This window comes from Phyllostomus hastatus, unplaced genomic scaffold, assembly GCF_019186645.2.
Source record: "Phyllostomus hastatus isolate PE091 unplaced genomic scaffold, TTU_PhHast_1.1 phas_scaffold_78, whole genome shotgun sequence".
In the NCBI taxonomy this organism is placed as follows: domain Eukaryota; kingdom Metazoa; phylum Chordata; class Mammalia; order Chiroptera; family Phyllostomidae; genus Phyllostomus; species Phyllostomus hastatus.
The window spans coordinates 60,237,104-60,252,906 of NW_025334041.1; the positions used below are offsets into that span (position 1 = coordinate 60,237,104).

General features: G+C 38.1%; 1 protein-coding gene across 4 annotated transcripts in view; it reads left to right on the forward strand.

Moving 5' to 3' along the window:
- Positions 1-15,803, forward strand: part of IL1R1 (interleukin 1 receptor type 1) — a 127,727-nt gene that overhangs the window by 12,840 nt on the left and 99,084 nt on the right. For 2 of the 4 annotated variants that reach the window (XM_045827918.1, XM_045827922.1), the window contains exons 1-2: positions 10,099-10,205; positions 10,303-10,420. The exons of 1 other annotated variant lie outside the window; for it this stretch is intronic. The gene's annotated coding sequence lies outside the window, so the exon portion shown is untranslated. Of the gene's footprint in view, positions 1-10,098; positions 10,206-10,302; positions 10,421-15,803 lie in introns of those variants that run through there. One more of the 4 variants, XM_045827920.1, reaches the window with a different exon arrangement.

Sequence of the window (15,803 nt, forward strand, 5' to 3'; positions counted from 1 at the left end):
GTTAATTATATTTTTTTAAAAGCTGGAAACAAAACAATCAAACAAAGAGAGGATAATCTGTAAAACTTTTAGCAAAGATTCACAGGATTTCTTTCCTGGAGGGAAACTATGATTTATAGTCAGTGGTGATAGAATGTGTGTTTAGACTTAGCTGACTTCAAAAACCTTATGTGAACTTTCCATGACTACCCTTTTGAATAAATCTTCCCCAAGGTTTAAGCATTTCTCTAGATTAATTCAGTAGGTGACTCATAGGGAGAAGGGGAGGTATACTTTTTGCTATTGTAATAACATGGGAACTTATACCCAATATCACTCACCATGCTTGAATATTTGTCATCAACCTCAAATTCTGAGAATTATTTAACTACAAGATCAGAGTTCTGAACTTTTTTTTTCCTGGCTGAAATTTTAAAGAAATTTTGTAAGGTAATGTGACTTAGTGTATAGAAACTAGGTTCATAGGGAAGTAAAAAATGTAGATGGGGAAGGGGTGGAGAAGACAGGCACTTCTGTTAGTCTGGAACTGATATCCAGGTAACCAATTATTATTCCAGGCAAACCTGCTGTGTGTGGCTAAGCTGCCTTTTTTTTTCCCCACCAAATTCCTGTCTGCTGCATCAGTGTAGAGAGGGTTGTCAAATTCATTTTCACCGGAGGCCACATCAGCCTCACGGTTGCCTTCAAAGAGCCGAATGTAATTTTAGGACTGTATAAATATAACTACTCTTTAACAGTTAAGTGAGATCTCCTGACATGGAGCTGCCTCTTGGTAGAAACAAGGTGCCGGGCTAGATAAAACAAAGAGGAGGGCTGGATTCGGCCCACAGGCCTTGTGTATGCCACCGGTGTAGAAAGTGAATGCACTCAGTTACATACAAACAGAGCAAATCTTGCTGAATATAATCACCTCTGTGATCAGCTGTTGTCAGTCCTAACTATATGTATATTGGAATCACCTGAGGAGACTCTAAAAAATTCTTCTGCCTCCTGCCTCTCAGCTTTGATGTGATTTCTCTAGGATGGAGTCTGGCCACAGGGATTTTAAAGAACTTGCCAGGCGATTATACTCTGCAGCTTGTATAATAAAGTAGGTTTGAGAACCACTGACCTAGGAAGTAGACAGTCAAAAATCCAATAAATTACCAAGTGAACAAGAAGCTGTCTGGAACAAGGCTGTCCTGAGTGACTGCCAAACCCTGCTTGCCAGTGGAATTTAAGTCCCTTTCTCAGAAAACCTTGTCTCTGCAATTTATCAAAGGCTCTCTATCTTGTCAGTGTGGTCTGAATTGTCTAAGGCACAGCAGGCATAAATACAGTTGACTCTTGTACAATGAGGGGTCAGGGAGACTGACTCTGGCACAGTTGAAAATCTATGAATAAATTTTGACTCCCCATAAACTTTCCTAATATCCTACTGTTGATCAGAAGGAAGCCTTACCAATAACATAAACAGCCAATTAACACATATTTTGTATGTTTATGCATTATATACTGTATTATTACCATTACGTAAGCTAGATAAAAGAAAATGTTGCTAAGAAAGTCGTAAGCATGAGAAAATACATTTACAATATTTATGGAAAAAGATCCGTGGAAAACTGGATCTGCACAGTTCAAACCTGTGTTGTTCAAGGCTCAACTGTAGTGTTAATGTAACCACTTTCATTCATTTGGTACAATGTTTAAACGTCTGCTTTGTTCAAGCTAATGGGAAAAAGCCTACCTTTCAGCATTGGACTGTGTCAGTGGAGAGAATCCAAATAATACGAGGCTACGAGGTGGGGGTGCAAATGCTCTCTGGAGGGGGAGGTGAAGCACCAGAGTTAGAGGAGGGGAGATGGTTGCCTCTTTCCCCTGTTTAGAGGGATAGGAAGACCCTAGAATACACTCTGGAAAAGCTATATAGGATTTAGAGTGGGCCTGGAAGGATAAGAAGGTAGGAACTGAGTTGGAGGAACTATAAAGAGAATTGGTGTGTCATTTGACTCAAGCCAAAGAAAAATCAAGGGCCAGGAGGGAAATGTGCAAAAAAAAAAAAATAGAGTCAAGGTGGATTTGGAATGTGACATCCAGTGACCTGAGTTTTATCCCAGAGACAGTGGGGAACCCTGCCTGGCTGGTTTTGACAGCCAAGGTTGAAGCACAGGGCAAGTCTGGACTTGCCTATTTAGAGAGAGGAAGGGAGAGGAAGAAAGAGAGAGTGGAACAGAGAGAGAGAAAGAGAGAGGGAAACATTGATTTATTGTTCCACTTATTTGTGCATTCATTGGTTGATTCTTGTGTGCCCTGACACAAGACTCTTTGTGCAATCTCTGAGCATCAGAATGATGCTCTAACCACCTGAGCCACCCAGCCTAGCACTCTTCATTGAGCTAGTCTGTATAGTTTAGAAGAAAATTGTGTTTTGTCTAACCATCTGGTTTGACAGGGTGGAAAAGAAGCCTGTGTAGGCTACACAGAGTTTTTATTGACAAGGTTGCAGCTGAGGTGGTTTGGATTTTTCCTAATTGGTGCTCTATTCATTTCTTCTTTTCTTTAATCTTTGTCTCTTCCCAATCCTCCTGAGGAAGAAATGTAAGCACTTTCCCCTCATCCCAAACACAAAATCATTTCTCAATGAGTAACACTGAAACTCTGAGTATAAAAAGATTGTGTGGCCCTTAAGAGGTTTGATAGTTAGCATGGAGTATAATTAACAATTTTGGCCATATTGACTCTTCAGTAAATATGGTAACTGTTTTTTCTCTTCTTTTCAAAAAAATAAAATAAAATTTAAAGATCAGCCAGATTTTGGCAAAAATGGTCAACACACTTCTGTAGGTGATATTTCTGGATTAATTTTATTGCACCTCAATGATCTTCAGTGAATTTTTTAAAAATTAAATTTTATTTTTTATTATTTTTTACTTCATTTTTATTGTTTACACTATTATAGATGTCCCCATTCCCCCAACCTCTTTACCCACCTCCCTTTCACCCCTGCCCTCACAGAACCTTCCCTTTGGCCGTCACCACTCTGTTGTATATGTCCTTGGGTTATTCACATGTGTTCTTTGGTTAATCCCTTCACCTTCTTTCAACCAGCTCACTCCTCCACTCTCCCCTGTGACAGATGTCAGGCTATTCCATGTATTCATGCCTCTGTTTCTATTTTGTTTGTCAGTTTATTTGGTTCATTACATTCCACATATACTGTATTTTTGGACCATAAGACACACCTAGGTTTCAGAGGGGGAAAATAGGAAAAAAAAATTGAAAGAAAATGTGGTAAAATATTTAATAACATAAATAATGTAATATTTCACCAATGTAAATGTAAACAGAACTCAACAGCAGCATTAACAACCATTATTCCCCCCAAGTTTGGGGGGGGGATGACCCTTATAGTCTGAAAAATATGGTAAGTGAGATCATATGGTATTTTTCTTTCACTGACTGGCTTAGTTCAGTTAGCATAATAATCTCCTGGTCCATCCATGCTGTTGCAAAAGGTAAGAGTGCCTTCTTTTTTACTGCTGCATAGTATTCCATTCTGTAAATGTATCACAATTTTATTATCTACTCATCTACTGATGAGCACTTGGGCTGTTTCCAGATCTTAGCTATTATAAATAACCCTGCTATAAACATAGGGGCACATATATTCTTTTGAATTGGTGTTTTGGGATTTTTAGGATATATTTTCAGGAGTGGAACTGCTGGGTCAAATGGCAGTTTCATTTTTAGTTTTTTGAGGAAATTCCATATTGTTTTCCACAGTGGCTATACCACTCTGCATTACCACCAACAGTGTACTAGTGTTCTCTTTTCTCTACATTCATGTCAGAACTTGTTGTTTGTTGATTTACTTGTGGTAGCAGTTCTGGCAAGCATGAGGTAGTAGCTCACTGTGGTTTTGAATTTGCATCCCTCTGATGATTAGTGATGTGAGCATCTTTTCATATGTCTATTGGCCATCTGTATGTTCTCTTTGGAGAAATGCCTATTCAGGTCCTTTGCCCATTTTTAAAAAATTAGATAGTTTTCTTCCTGGTGTTGAATTGTATAGGTTCTTTACATATTTGGGAAATTGACCTCTTATAAGATGTAGCATTGGCGAACATGTTCTGCTGAACAGTGGGTTCTTTTCTTATTTTGTTGATGGTTTCTTTTCCTGTGTGGAAACTTTTTAGTTTAATGTAATCTCATTTGTTTATTTTTTTCCTTTGGTGCCCTTGCCCTAAGAGATACATCAGCAAAAATATTGCTTCAAGAGATGCTTGAGATTTTACTGCTTATGCTGTCCTTTAGGAATTTTTATGGTTTTGTGGCTTATATTTAAGTGCTTTATCCATTTTGAGTTTATTCTTGTATATGGTGTAAGGAGGTGGCCTAGTTTCATTTTTTGGCATGTATCTGTCCAATTTTCCCAACACCATTTATTAAAGAAACTGTCTTTACTTCTTTGTATACTCTTGTCTCCTTTGTCAAATATTAATTGAATATAAAGTTGTGTCTTGATTTCTGAGCTGTCTGTTCTCTCCCATTGATCTATGTACCTGTTCTTATGCTAGTTTTGATTGCAATAGACTTATAATATAGTTTGATATCAGATATTGTGCTATCTCCAACTTTGTTCGCCTTTCTCAAGATTACAAAGGTTATTTGGGGTCTTTGTAGTTCCTTACAAATTTTTGGAATATTTGTTCTATATCTGTGACATTTTAATAGGAATTACGTTGAATCTGTAAATTGCCTTGGATAGTATGGACATTTTAATGATGTTAATTCTTCTAATCCATGAACATGGTATATGCTTCCACTTATGTGTATTTTCTCAATTTTTTTATTCAATGTTCTACAGTGTTCATAGTACAGGTCCTTTACCTGCTTGGTTAAATTTATTCCTAGGTACCTTATTTTCTGTTGCAATAGTAAATGGGATTATTTCTTCATTTCTCATTCTGATAGTTCATTATTGGTGTATAAAAATGCCACTGATTTCTGCATATTAATTTTGCATCCTGCTATTTTGTCAACTTCATTTATTAGATCTAGTACTTTTTGGTGGAGTTGATAGGATTTTTTTTATTGTTGTTCAAGTACAGTTGTCTCCATTCCCACCCCCCACTACTCCCCCTTGCTTGAGCCATCCCCGCCTCTTCAATCAAAATATCATATCAATTCTTCATGTGTGAATAATGACAGTTTTACTTTTTCCTTTGAATTTGGATGTCTTTTATTTCTTCTTCTTGTCAGATCACTGTGGCTAGAAATTCTAGTACTATGTTAAATATGAGTGGTGAAAGTGGACATCCTTGTCTTGTTTCTGATCTTAAGGGAAATGCTTTTAGTTTTTGCCCATTGAGTATGACATTGGCTGTAGGTTGTTCATATATAGTCTTTATTGTGTTGAGGTATGATCCTTCTTTTCCCACTTTGTTGAGAGTTTTTATAATAATGGTTGCTGGATTTTATCAAATGGTTTTTCTGCTTCTATTGATATGATCATGTGACTTTTCTTTCATTTTCTTTACATGATGTATCACATTTATTGATTTGTAAATATTGTACCAACCTTGCATTCCTGGAATAAACTCCACTTGATTATTGTTGTTATTTTTTTAATGTATTGTGTATCTGGTTTGCTAGTATTTTGTCGATAATTTTAATATCTGCATTCTTCAAGGATATTTGCCTATTATTTTCTTTCTTTGTTGTGTCTCTACCTCATTTTGAAATTAGGATAATACTGACCTCACAGAAAGACCTTGGAAGGCTTCCTTCCTTTCAAAATTTTTTGAATGGTTTGAAAAAGATAGGTGCTAATTCCTTTTTGAATGTTTGATATAATTTCCCTGTGAAACCATCTGCTCAAGGATTTTTGTTTGTTGAGAGTTTTTTTTATTACTGCTCTAATTTTATTAATATAACTAGTCTATCTGGTTTTTTGGTTCTTCCTAATTCAGTTTTGGAAGATTGTATGTTTCTAGGAATTTATCCATTATGACCAAATTGTCCATTTTTTTTTTGCCATATAGTTGTTCATAGTATTTTCTTACAATCCATTGTATTTCTTTGGAGTCATTTGTTACTTTTCCTCTTTCATTTCTGATTTAATTTATTTGGGTCTTCTCACTTTTTTCTTTGGTGAGTCAAGTAAAATGTTCATCAATCTTGTTTATCTTTTCAAAGAAGCAGCTCTTGGTTTCATCGATCTTTTATATTGTTCTTTTAGTGCCTATGCCATTTATTTTTGCTCTGATCTTTGTTATTTCCTTCCTTCTACTTTCCTGGATTTTATTCATTGCTTTTTTCTAGGTTGTGTGTGTATGTGTGTGTGTGTGTGTGTGTGTGTGTGTGTGTAGAGTTAGATTGTTTATCTGAGATTTTTCTTGCTTCTTGAGGTAGACCTGTAATACTGTGAACTTCCTTCTCAGGGCTGCTTTTGCTGTATCCCATAGATTTGGGGTTGTTGTTGTTGTTCATTTTCATTTGTTTCTATGTAGTTTTTAATTCTTTCTCATCTCATTTTAACCCATTCATTGTTTAATAACATGCCATTTAGCCTCCATGTGTTTGAATGCTTTTCAGTTTTTTTATTGTAATTGATTTCTACTTTCATACCATTATAATGCTTGATACCAATACATGCTTGATATAATTTCAATATTCTTGAATTTGTTAAGACTTATTTTGTATTTTAACATGTGGTGTATCTTCGAGAATGTTCCATGTGCCCTTGAGAATAATGTATATTCTCTTGCTTTGAAATAAAATGTTCTGTAAATATCAATGAAACCCATCTGATCTAGTATGTCGTTTAAGGTCACTGTGTCCTTCTTGATATTTTTCTCTGGAAGATTATACTGTGTTGTTGTTGAATTTTTGCCTGAAAGACCTATCTATTGATGACCATGGGGAATTAAAATCCTCTACTATGACTATATCACTATTGATCTCTCTTTTTAAAGTCCACAAAGATTTTCTTTATATATTTAGGTGCTCCTGTTTTGGGTGCTTATATGTTTACAGGATTATACCCTTTTGTTGAATCAATCTCAATAGTATTATGTAGTTACCCTCACTGTGTCTTATTATGACCTTTGTTTTGAAGTCTATTTTGTCAGATATAAGCATTGCTACCCCAGTTTTTGGCTTCCATTTGCATGGAATATTTTCTTCCCTACCTTCAATTTCAGCTTGTGTGATTCTTTTGTTCTGGGGTGGGTCTTTTGTAAACAGCATTTATATGAGTCATATTTTCTTACCCATTCAGTTATCCTGTGTCTTTTGATTAGAGCATTTAATCCATATACATGTAAGGTTATTATTGATGGGTACTTGTTTATTGCCATTTTTATTCTTTATAGCTATGTTCCTTTCTCTATATATTTCTTCTTCTTAAAGCAGTCTTTTTAAAAACATTTCTTGCAATACTGGTTGGTGGTAATAAACTCCTTTAGAGTTTTGTTTTATTTTGTATGGGAAGCTCTTTACTTCACCTTCAATTTTAAATGATAGCCTTGCTGGGTATAGTAGTCTTGCTTGTAGGTCCTTACTTCATCACTTGGAATATTTCAGGCCAATCCCTTCTGGACTGAAATGTTTTGTTTGAAAGATAAGTTGACAGTCTTGTGGGAGCTCCTTTTTAGGTAACTGGCTGCCTCTCCCTTGTTGCTTTTAAGATTCTCTCTTTAAGCTTTGCTATTTTAATTATGATGTGTCTTAGTGTGGGTCTCTTTGGGTTCATCTTGACTGGGACTCTCTGTGCTTCCTGCACTTGTGTGAATTTTTTCTTCACCAGGTTAGGGAAATTTTCAGCCATTATTTCTTCAAATAAGTTCTCTATCCCTTGCTTACTCCTTTCTTTTTCCAGTACCCCTATGATGCAGATACTGTTACATTTGGACATTGTACCAGAGGTCCCTTAGACTTTCCTCATTTTTTAAAAGATTTATTTATTTAGTTTTAGAGAGAGGGGAAGGGAGGGAGAAAGAGAGGGAGAGAAATGTTTATCAGTTTACTCTCACACACCCCCAACAGGTGACCTAGCCCACAACCCAGACATGTGTCCTGACCAGAAATCAAACTGGTGACCTTTTGGTTTGCAGGATGGTGCCCAATCCACTGAGCCACACCAGTTGGGGCTCCTCTTTTTCTAAACTTCTCTTTTCTTTTTCAGGGGTGTCCAACCTTTTGGCATTTCTGGGCCACACTGGAAGAAGTGTTGTCTTGGGCCACACATTAAGTACATTATGACACGTGATCACAAAAATATCTCATAATGTTTTAAGTAAATTTATGATTTTGTGTTGGGTCATATTCACAGCCATCCTGTGTGTCATGTAGCTCAAGGTCCGCAGTTTGGACACTTCCTGGTAAAATTTAGATGATCTGCTTATGTGCTTACTGTTATCTTATCCTCTAAATTGCTGATTTGATCTTCTGCTCCATCTAACCAGTTGTTGATTGTTTTTAGTGTATTCTTTATTTCAGATACTGTATTCTACATTTCTGTATTTTTTCTGTGGTTTGTATGTTCTTTTTAATGCTTATTATCTCTTTGGTTAAGTTCTAACTGAGATCATCCATGATTCCCCTAAGATCTTTGAGCATCCTTATAACCATTATCTTAAACTCTGCATTTGGTATCTTAGTTGCTTCCATTTCATTTAATTATTTTTCTGGGGATTTCTCTTGTTTTTATGTTTGGGACATTTTCTTTGTTTACACATTTCGTCTCTATGTATTAGGTAGATCTGGTATGACTCCCAAACTTGTTTTGATAGTTTTATGATGAGGGTGTCTTGTTGGGCTCAGTGGCACAATATTCCAAGTCACCTGAGCTACAGTAATATTTCTTGTGGGTAATATGTGTCCTCTGTTGTAGTTGAGGTTTGAATGCTGTTGACCTTCTTGTGGCTAGAATTAACCCTTTAGGCTGGGTGATTATAAGGGTAAACCTTGAACACTGTATATGAGATGCTATGCAGGGACTGCTCCCCAAGGTGGATTTGTTCCCAGTAGGGTCTGGTGCCTGGCAGAATCCTTCTTTGGGAGTGCTGCTTGTGTGTCTAGTTGGTTCTAGCTCTGGTGTATTATGACACCCACAAGTGGTTGTGTTGGTTCTGGGTCCACTTGGGTAGGGTTTAGGTACAGGTGCTGTCAGATGTTGTGTGTAACCAGCTTTGGGCTATCTGTCTGCAGCTACCATGCTGTTCACTGTTTGTGCCTGGATCTACTGGACCTGATTATATATGGGAGGGGCAAATCTGTGTAAAAGGGTTGGCATCTTTCAGTTTAGAGTTGGGGGCAGATCTTTAAAAGGACTGAGGTTCCCCAAGGTCTACCTCTACCAGTCAGCTACTCTGCCTCCCTCCTGAATTTCCCCCATCTCTCTACACAGCCTTCTGAAGAAAGACTGTAGGATGAGTCCAGGCTAGCTGAAATAGGGCTAGAGGGTCTCCTACTTGGGGTTCATACAGTCAGGCACTCAATGAAGAGAAATTAACCCCTGCTTCAAAGCAAAACTCCTTAGTTTCTGCCAGAGTTTCTAACTCTAGTACACCTAGTGGGGCTTACTGCAGGCTCACGTTGGGTACAGCCAGATGTCCCCTCTACAGAAGCAAGTCCAGTCACCCTGGGCTCAGGTGGATATCCATCAAAAGAGTCTTCCTTTGGGTGTGATGCCATCAGAGACTACAGGAGGGGGATTAGTAGTTTGTCCTTGTCCCAGACAATAGCCTATGAGGGTTTCACATTTTCAATGTCCTGGGCTCTCAGCTGCTCTTCCTTCCCCCCAGGGAACTGCACCCAGTGCGGGTACTGGGACATGGCAAGGCTGATCCAAGCTGTCTTCTATTGGAGGTGGTGGCTGCAAGCCTGGAGGAGGGGAGTGGGCACTTTTCCTTCCCAGGGTAGCATGGGCTGATTCACAGGGGAGCTTGAATTTGCCCCCAAGCACTTGTCCATCTGGCTCCTGGGTAGAAGGCTCCACAGGCGACAGTCCAGAAATTCTAGCTCTGCATGGCTCCCTGTTCTGGCCCTGCCAACATTGCTAAACCAAGCAGGTCAGGCCAAAGTTCAGACCTACACCGCACTCCAATCTCTCTAGGCAGCTAGTCTCAGCAGGCAGGAGCTGAAAATCTCAGCCTTGTGTGGCTCTCCTATGCCACAGAATTCATCAGGATGGATGGCTATGCCACTGAATAGCTCATCAGGTATGGGGAGGCATGCTGGCTGTGAGCTGGAGGTGGGGGAGATTGGTCTTCTTTTCCAAACCACCCAGTTTAGTCATTGTCTGGGTCTCCACCAAAGGTCTCCACCAAATCTTCCACAGAATAGAAGACCCCTAAAGTCATTGCTGGGTGTAGCCAGCAGACCCCTCTGCAGGACGCGAGTACATCAGCATGGCCTCACCAGCAGTCAGAGTCTGGTACGTGAACTTCCAAGGCAAGTGCTATAAAAATAGAAGTGTTGTCTCTGGGAAGGTGCAGGTCAAGTCTCCCAGGTGGACTGAATCCCCACTGATTCCTACCGCCAAGTGCACCTTGGACTCCTGTTCCCATCTCTGTTGCTTTGGGTTGGGGATCCCTGGGTAAAGTTAAAACTCCATGCACCTAGAAGGAGGGAGTTCCACAGCCACAATACCCCTTTTAGTGTCTCAGCAGCCACTTCACCTGATATCCTTTTATGTGTCTCTGCCTTTCTTACTAGTCTCTTTTTTTAATTTTTTTTTAAATTTTAAGCTTTGTTCAAGTACAGTTTCCTCCCTTTTACTACCAATTCAGCCCACCCACCCAACCCTACCCAATTCCCTCCCATTACCACCCTCCCCCTAGTTTTTGTCCATGTGTCCTTTATATTTGTTCCTGTAAACCCTTCCCATTGTTCCCTCAAATTCCCTCTTCTGTCCCCTGTGGTCACTGTCAGCCTATCCTCTATTTCAGTGTCTTTGGTTATATTTTGCTTGTTTCTTTGTTTTGTTGTTTAGGTTCCTGTTAAAGGTGAGATCATATGGTATCTGTCACTGCCTGGCTTATTTCTCTTAGCATAATGCTTTCCAGCTCCATCCAAGCTGTTGCAAAGGGGCTCCTTCTTTCTTTCTGCTGCATAGAACTTGATTGTGTAAATGTACCATAGTTTTTTGATCCATTCATTTACTGATGGGCATCTAGGTTGCTTCCAGCACCTAGCTATTGTAACTTGTGCTGCTATGAACATTGGGGTGCAAAGGTTCTTTTGGATTGGTGTTTTAGTATTCTTAGGATACAGTACCAGAAGTGGAATTCCTGGGTCAAAGGCAGATCAATTTTTAGTTTTCTGAGGAAGTTCCATACTGCTTTGCATAGTGGTTGTACCAGTCTGCAGTCCCACCAACAGTGCACTAGGATCCCCTTTTCTCCACAACCTCTCCAACATTTGTTGTTTGTTGCTTTGTTTAAGATGGCCATTCTGACTGGTGTTAAGTGGTATCTCATTGTGGTTTTAATTTGCATCTCTCTGATAGCTAGCGATATTGAACATCGTTTCATGTGCATTTGGATTATCTGTATGTCCTCCTTGGAGAAGTGTCTGTTCAAGTCCTTTGCCCACTTTTTAATTGGATTTCTTGTCCTCTTAGAGTGCAGTCATGTAAGTTCTTTGTATATTTTGGAGATTAAACCCTTGTCTGAGGTATCATGGGTAAATGTGTTTTCCCATACAGTTGGTTCTCTTTTTACTTTGGTACTGTTTTCTTTAGCTGTGCAGAAGCTTTTAATTTTGATGAGGTCTCATTTGTTTATTCTTTCCTTTATGTCCCTTGCTCTAGGAGACATGTCAGTAAAAAAGTTTCTGCGTGAAATATCTGAGACATTCCCACCTACATTGTCCTCTAGGACGTTAGTGGTATCATGTTTTATATTGAAGTCTTTTATCCACCTTGAATTTATTTTTGTATAAAGTATAAGTTGGTGCTTGAGTTTCATTTTTTTGCATGTAGCTGTCCAGTTCTAACAACACCATTTGTTGAAGAGTCTACTTTTACTCCATTTTATGTTGCTGCCTCCTTTGTCAAATATTAATAGACCATAGAGACTTAGGCTTATTTCCAGGCTCTCTGTTCTGTTCCATTGGTCCGTTGTGCCTGTTTTTATGCCAGTACCAGGCTGTTTTGATTACAGTGGCCTTGCAGTATAGTTTAGTGTCAGGTATTGTGATCCCTCCTACTTTACTCTTCTTTCTCAAAATTGCAACAGCTATTCAGGGTGGTTTATGCTTCCAAATAAATTTTTGAAGTGTTTATTCTATGTCTGTGAAATAAGCCATTGGTACTTTAATAGGTATTGCATTGAATGTGTAAATTGCTTTGGTAGTATTAACATTTTGATGATATTAATTCTTCCAATCCATGAACATGGTATATGTTTCCCTTTGTTTGTGTCTTCCTTGATTTCTTTCCTGAGTGTTATGTAGTTCTCTGAATACAGGTCTTTTACCTCTTTGGTTAGGTTTATTCCTAGGTATTTTATTTTTCTTTTTGCCATTTCAAATGGGATTTTTCCCTTGATTTCTGCTTCTGCTGTTTCATTGTTCGTGTACAGAAATGCCTTTGATTTCTGGATATTGACTTTGTATCCCTCTGTTTTGCCAAATTCATTTATTAGGTCAAGCAGTTTTTTGGTGGAGTCTATAGGATTTTCTATGTACACTATCATGTCATCTGCAAACAGTGACAGTTTTGTTTCCTCCTTTCCGATTTGGATGCCTTTTATCTCTTTTTCTTGTCTGATCACTGTGGCTAAAACTTCCAGTACTATATCGAATAGAAGTGGTGAAATTGGACAGCCTTGTCTTGTTCCTGATCTTAGTGGAAAATATTTTAATTTTTGCCCATTGAGTATGATGTTGGCTGTAGGTCTCTCATATATGGCCTTTATTGTGTTGAGAAATGCTCCCTCTATTCCCACTTTGCTGAGTGTTTTTGTTATACTTGGGTGCTGTACCTTATCAAATGCTTTTTCTGCATCTATTGATATGATCATGTGGTTTTTGTCTTTGCTTTTGTTTATGTGATATATTACATTTCCTGATTTGTGAATATTGTACCATCCTTGCATCCCTGGAATGAATCCCACTTGGTCATGGTGTATGATCTTTTTAATGTATTGTTGGATGCAGTTTGCCAGTATTTTGTTGAGGATTTTAGAGTCAATGTTCATCAGTGATATTGGCCTGAAGTTTTCTTTCTTTGTTGTGTCTTTGTCTGGTTTTGGAATTAGGATGATGTTGGCCTCATAAAAAGAGTTTGGGAGACTCCCATCTTTTTGGATTTTTTGGAATAGTCTGTGAAGGATAGGGGTTAGCTCTTCCTTAAATGCTTTGTAGAATTCTCCTGTGAAACCATCTGGCCCAGGGCTTTTGTGTGTTGGGAGTTTTTTGATTGCTGCTTCAATTTCTTTTGCTGTTATTGGTTTGTTCAGGCTTTCTGCTTTTTTTTCATTGAGTTTTGGAACAATATATCTTTCTAGAAATTTGTCCCTTTCATCTAGGTTTTCAAATTTCTTGGCATGCAGTTCTTCATAGTAATTGCTTACAATCCTTTGTATTTCTGTGGTATCTGTTGTAATCTCTCCTCTTTCATTTCTGATTGTGTTTATTTGGGTTTTCTCTTTTTTTTCTTGATGAGTCTGCTTAAAGGCTTGTCGGTTTTGTTTATCTTTTCAAAGAACCAGCTCTTGGATTCATTGATCCTTAGAATTGTGCTTTTAGTCTCTATGTCATTTAATTCTGCTCAAATCTTGGTTATTTACTTCCTTCTGCTTGCTCTGGGCTGTCTTTGTTGTTGTTCCTCAAGTTCTTGTAGACCTGGGTTACGTTGTTTGTTTGAAATGTTTCTAACTTTTTTAGGTTGTCCTGTATCGCTATGAACTTCCCTCTCAGGACTGCCTTCACTCTGTCCCATAAGTTTTGCATTGTTGTGAGTTCATTGTCATTTGTTTCCAGAAACCTTTTGATTTCTTCCCTAATATCATTCTTGACCCATTCATTGTTTAATAGCATGCTGTTTAATCTCCATGATTTTGAGTGTTTTGGGTTTTTTTCCTTGGGGTTGGTTTCTATCTTCAATCCCTTTTGATATGAGAAAATGCTTGGTATGATTTTAATTTTCTTGAAATTGTTAAGGCTTGTTTTGTGTCCTATCATGTGGTCTATCCTTGAAAATGTTCCGTGTACATTTGAAAAGAATGTGTGTTTAGCTTCTTTGGGATGGAGGGCTCTGTATATATCAGTAAAGTCTATTTATCAAGGGTATTGTCCAATGCCAAAATATCTTTGTTGATATTTTGTTTGGAAGATCTGTTCAATTTTGATAGTGGGGTGTTAAAATTCCCCACTATAATTGTGTTGCTGTCCATATCTTTCTTGAAGTCCTCTAAGATTTTCTTTATGTATTTGGGTGCTGCTATGTTGGGTGCAGATATATATTTACAATATTTATGTCTTCTTGGTGGATTCTTCCCTTGAGTATTATGAAGTGACCTTCCAGGTCTCTCTTTATGGCCCTTTTTTGGAAGTCTATTTTGCTACCCAGGCTTTATTTTCCTGTCCATTTGCTTGGAAGATTCGTTTGTAGCCCTTCACTTTTAGCCTGTCCTGGTCTTTTATCCTGAGGTGGGTCTCTTGTAGGCAGCATATGTGTGGGTCATTTTTTCTTATCCATTCAGCTATTGTATGTCTTTTGATTGGAGCATTTAATCCATTTATGTTTAAGGTTATTATTGATAGTTACTTATTCATTGTCTTTTATGTACGTGTGTTCCTCTCTCTCTCTCTCTTTTCCTTTCTTTTCTTAAAGCAGCCCCTTTATCACCTCTTGCAGAGCTGGTTTGGTGGAGGTGTATTCTTTTAGACTTCTTTTTTCTGGGAAGCTTCTTATTTGGCCTTCTGTCTTGATTGAGAGCCTTACTGGGTAAAGTAGCCTTGGTTGAAGACCTCTGGTTCTCATTACTTGGAATATTTCTTGCCATTCTCTTCTGGATTGGAGTGTTTCCATTGAGAAGTCAGCTGTTAGCCTTATTGGGGCTCCCTTGTATGTTACCTTCTGTTTTTCCCTTGCTGCCTTTAATATTCTCTCTTTATCTTGAAATTTTGCCATTTTAATGATGATGTGTCTTGAGGTGGGCCTCTTTGGGTTCCTCTTGTTTGGGACTCTCTGTGTTTCCTGGATTTGTGTGACTTTTTCTCTCATCAAATTAGGGAAGTTTTCCATCATTACTTTTTCAAATAGGTTTTCTATCCCTTGCTCTTATTCTTCTTCTCCTTCTAGTATCCCTAGTATACCAATATTATTACGTTTCATATTGTCTTGCATTTCTCTCAATCCCTCTTCATTCCTTTTGAGCCTCTTTTCCTTTTCTTGCTCTTTCTGGGTGTTTTTTTCTACTTTGTCCTCTAGCTCGCTAATCCGATCTTCTGCTTCATCAATTCTGCTTTTGATTCCTTCTACTGTGTTTCTTAGTTCAGAAATGGCATTCTTCATTTTCTCTTGGCCCTTGTTGAGAATTTCTATTTCCTTTTTCATGTTTATATAGTTTGCAGTGAGATCATTGTAGCTTCCTTCTAGTTTCTGGTAGCTCATTGTGAGTTCATTGAGCTTCCTGATAATCATTGTTTTGAACTCAATATCTGATAGTTAAGTTTCCTCTATTTCATTTAGCATTTTTTTTCTGAGGCTTCCTCCTTTCCCTTCAATTGGGGATTGTATCTTTGTTTTCTCATTGTTCATGGGATTCTTCTAGTTAGCCTGTGTTTCTTAAACACTTGTTCTGGCTTGA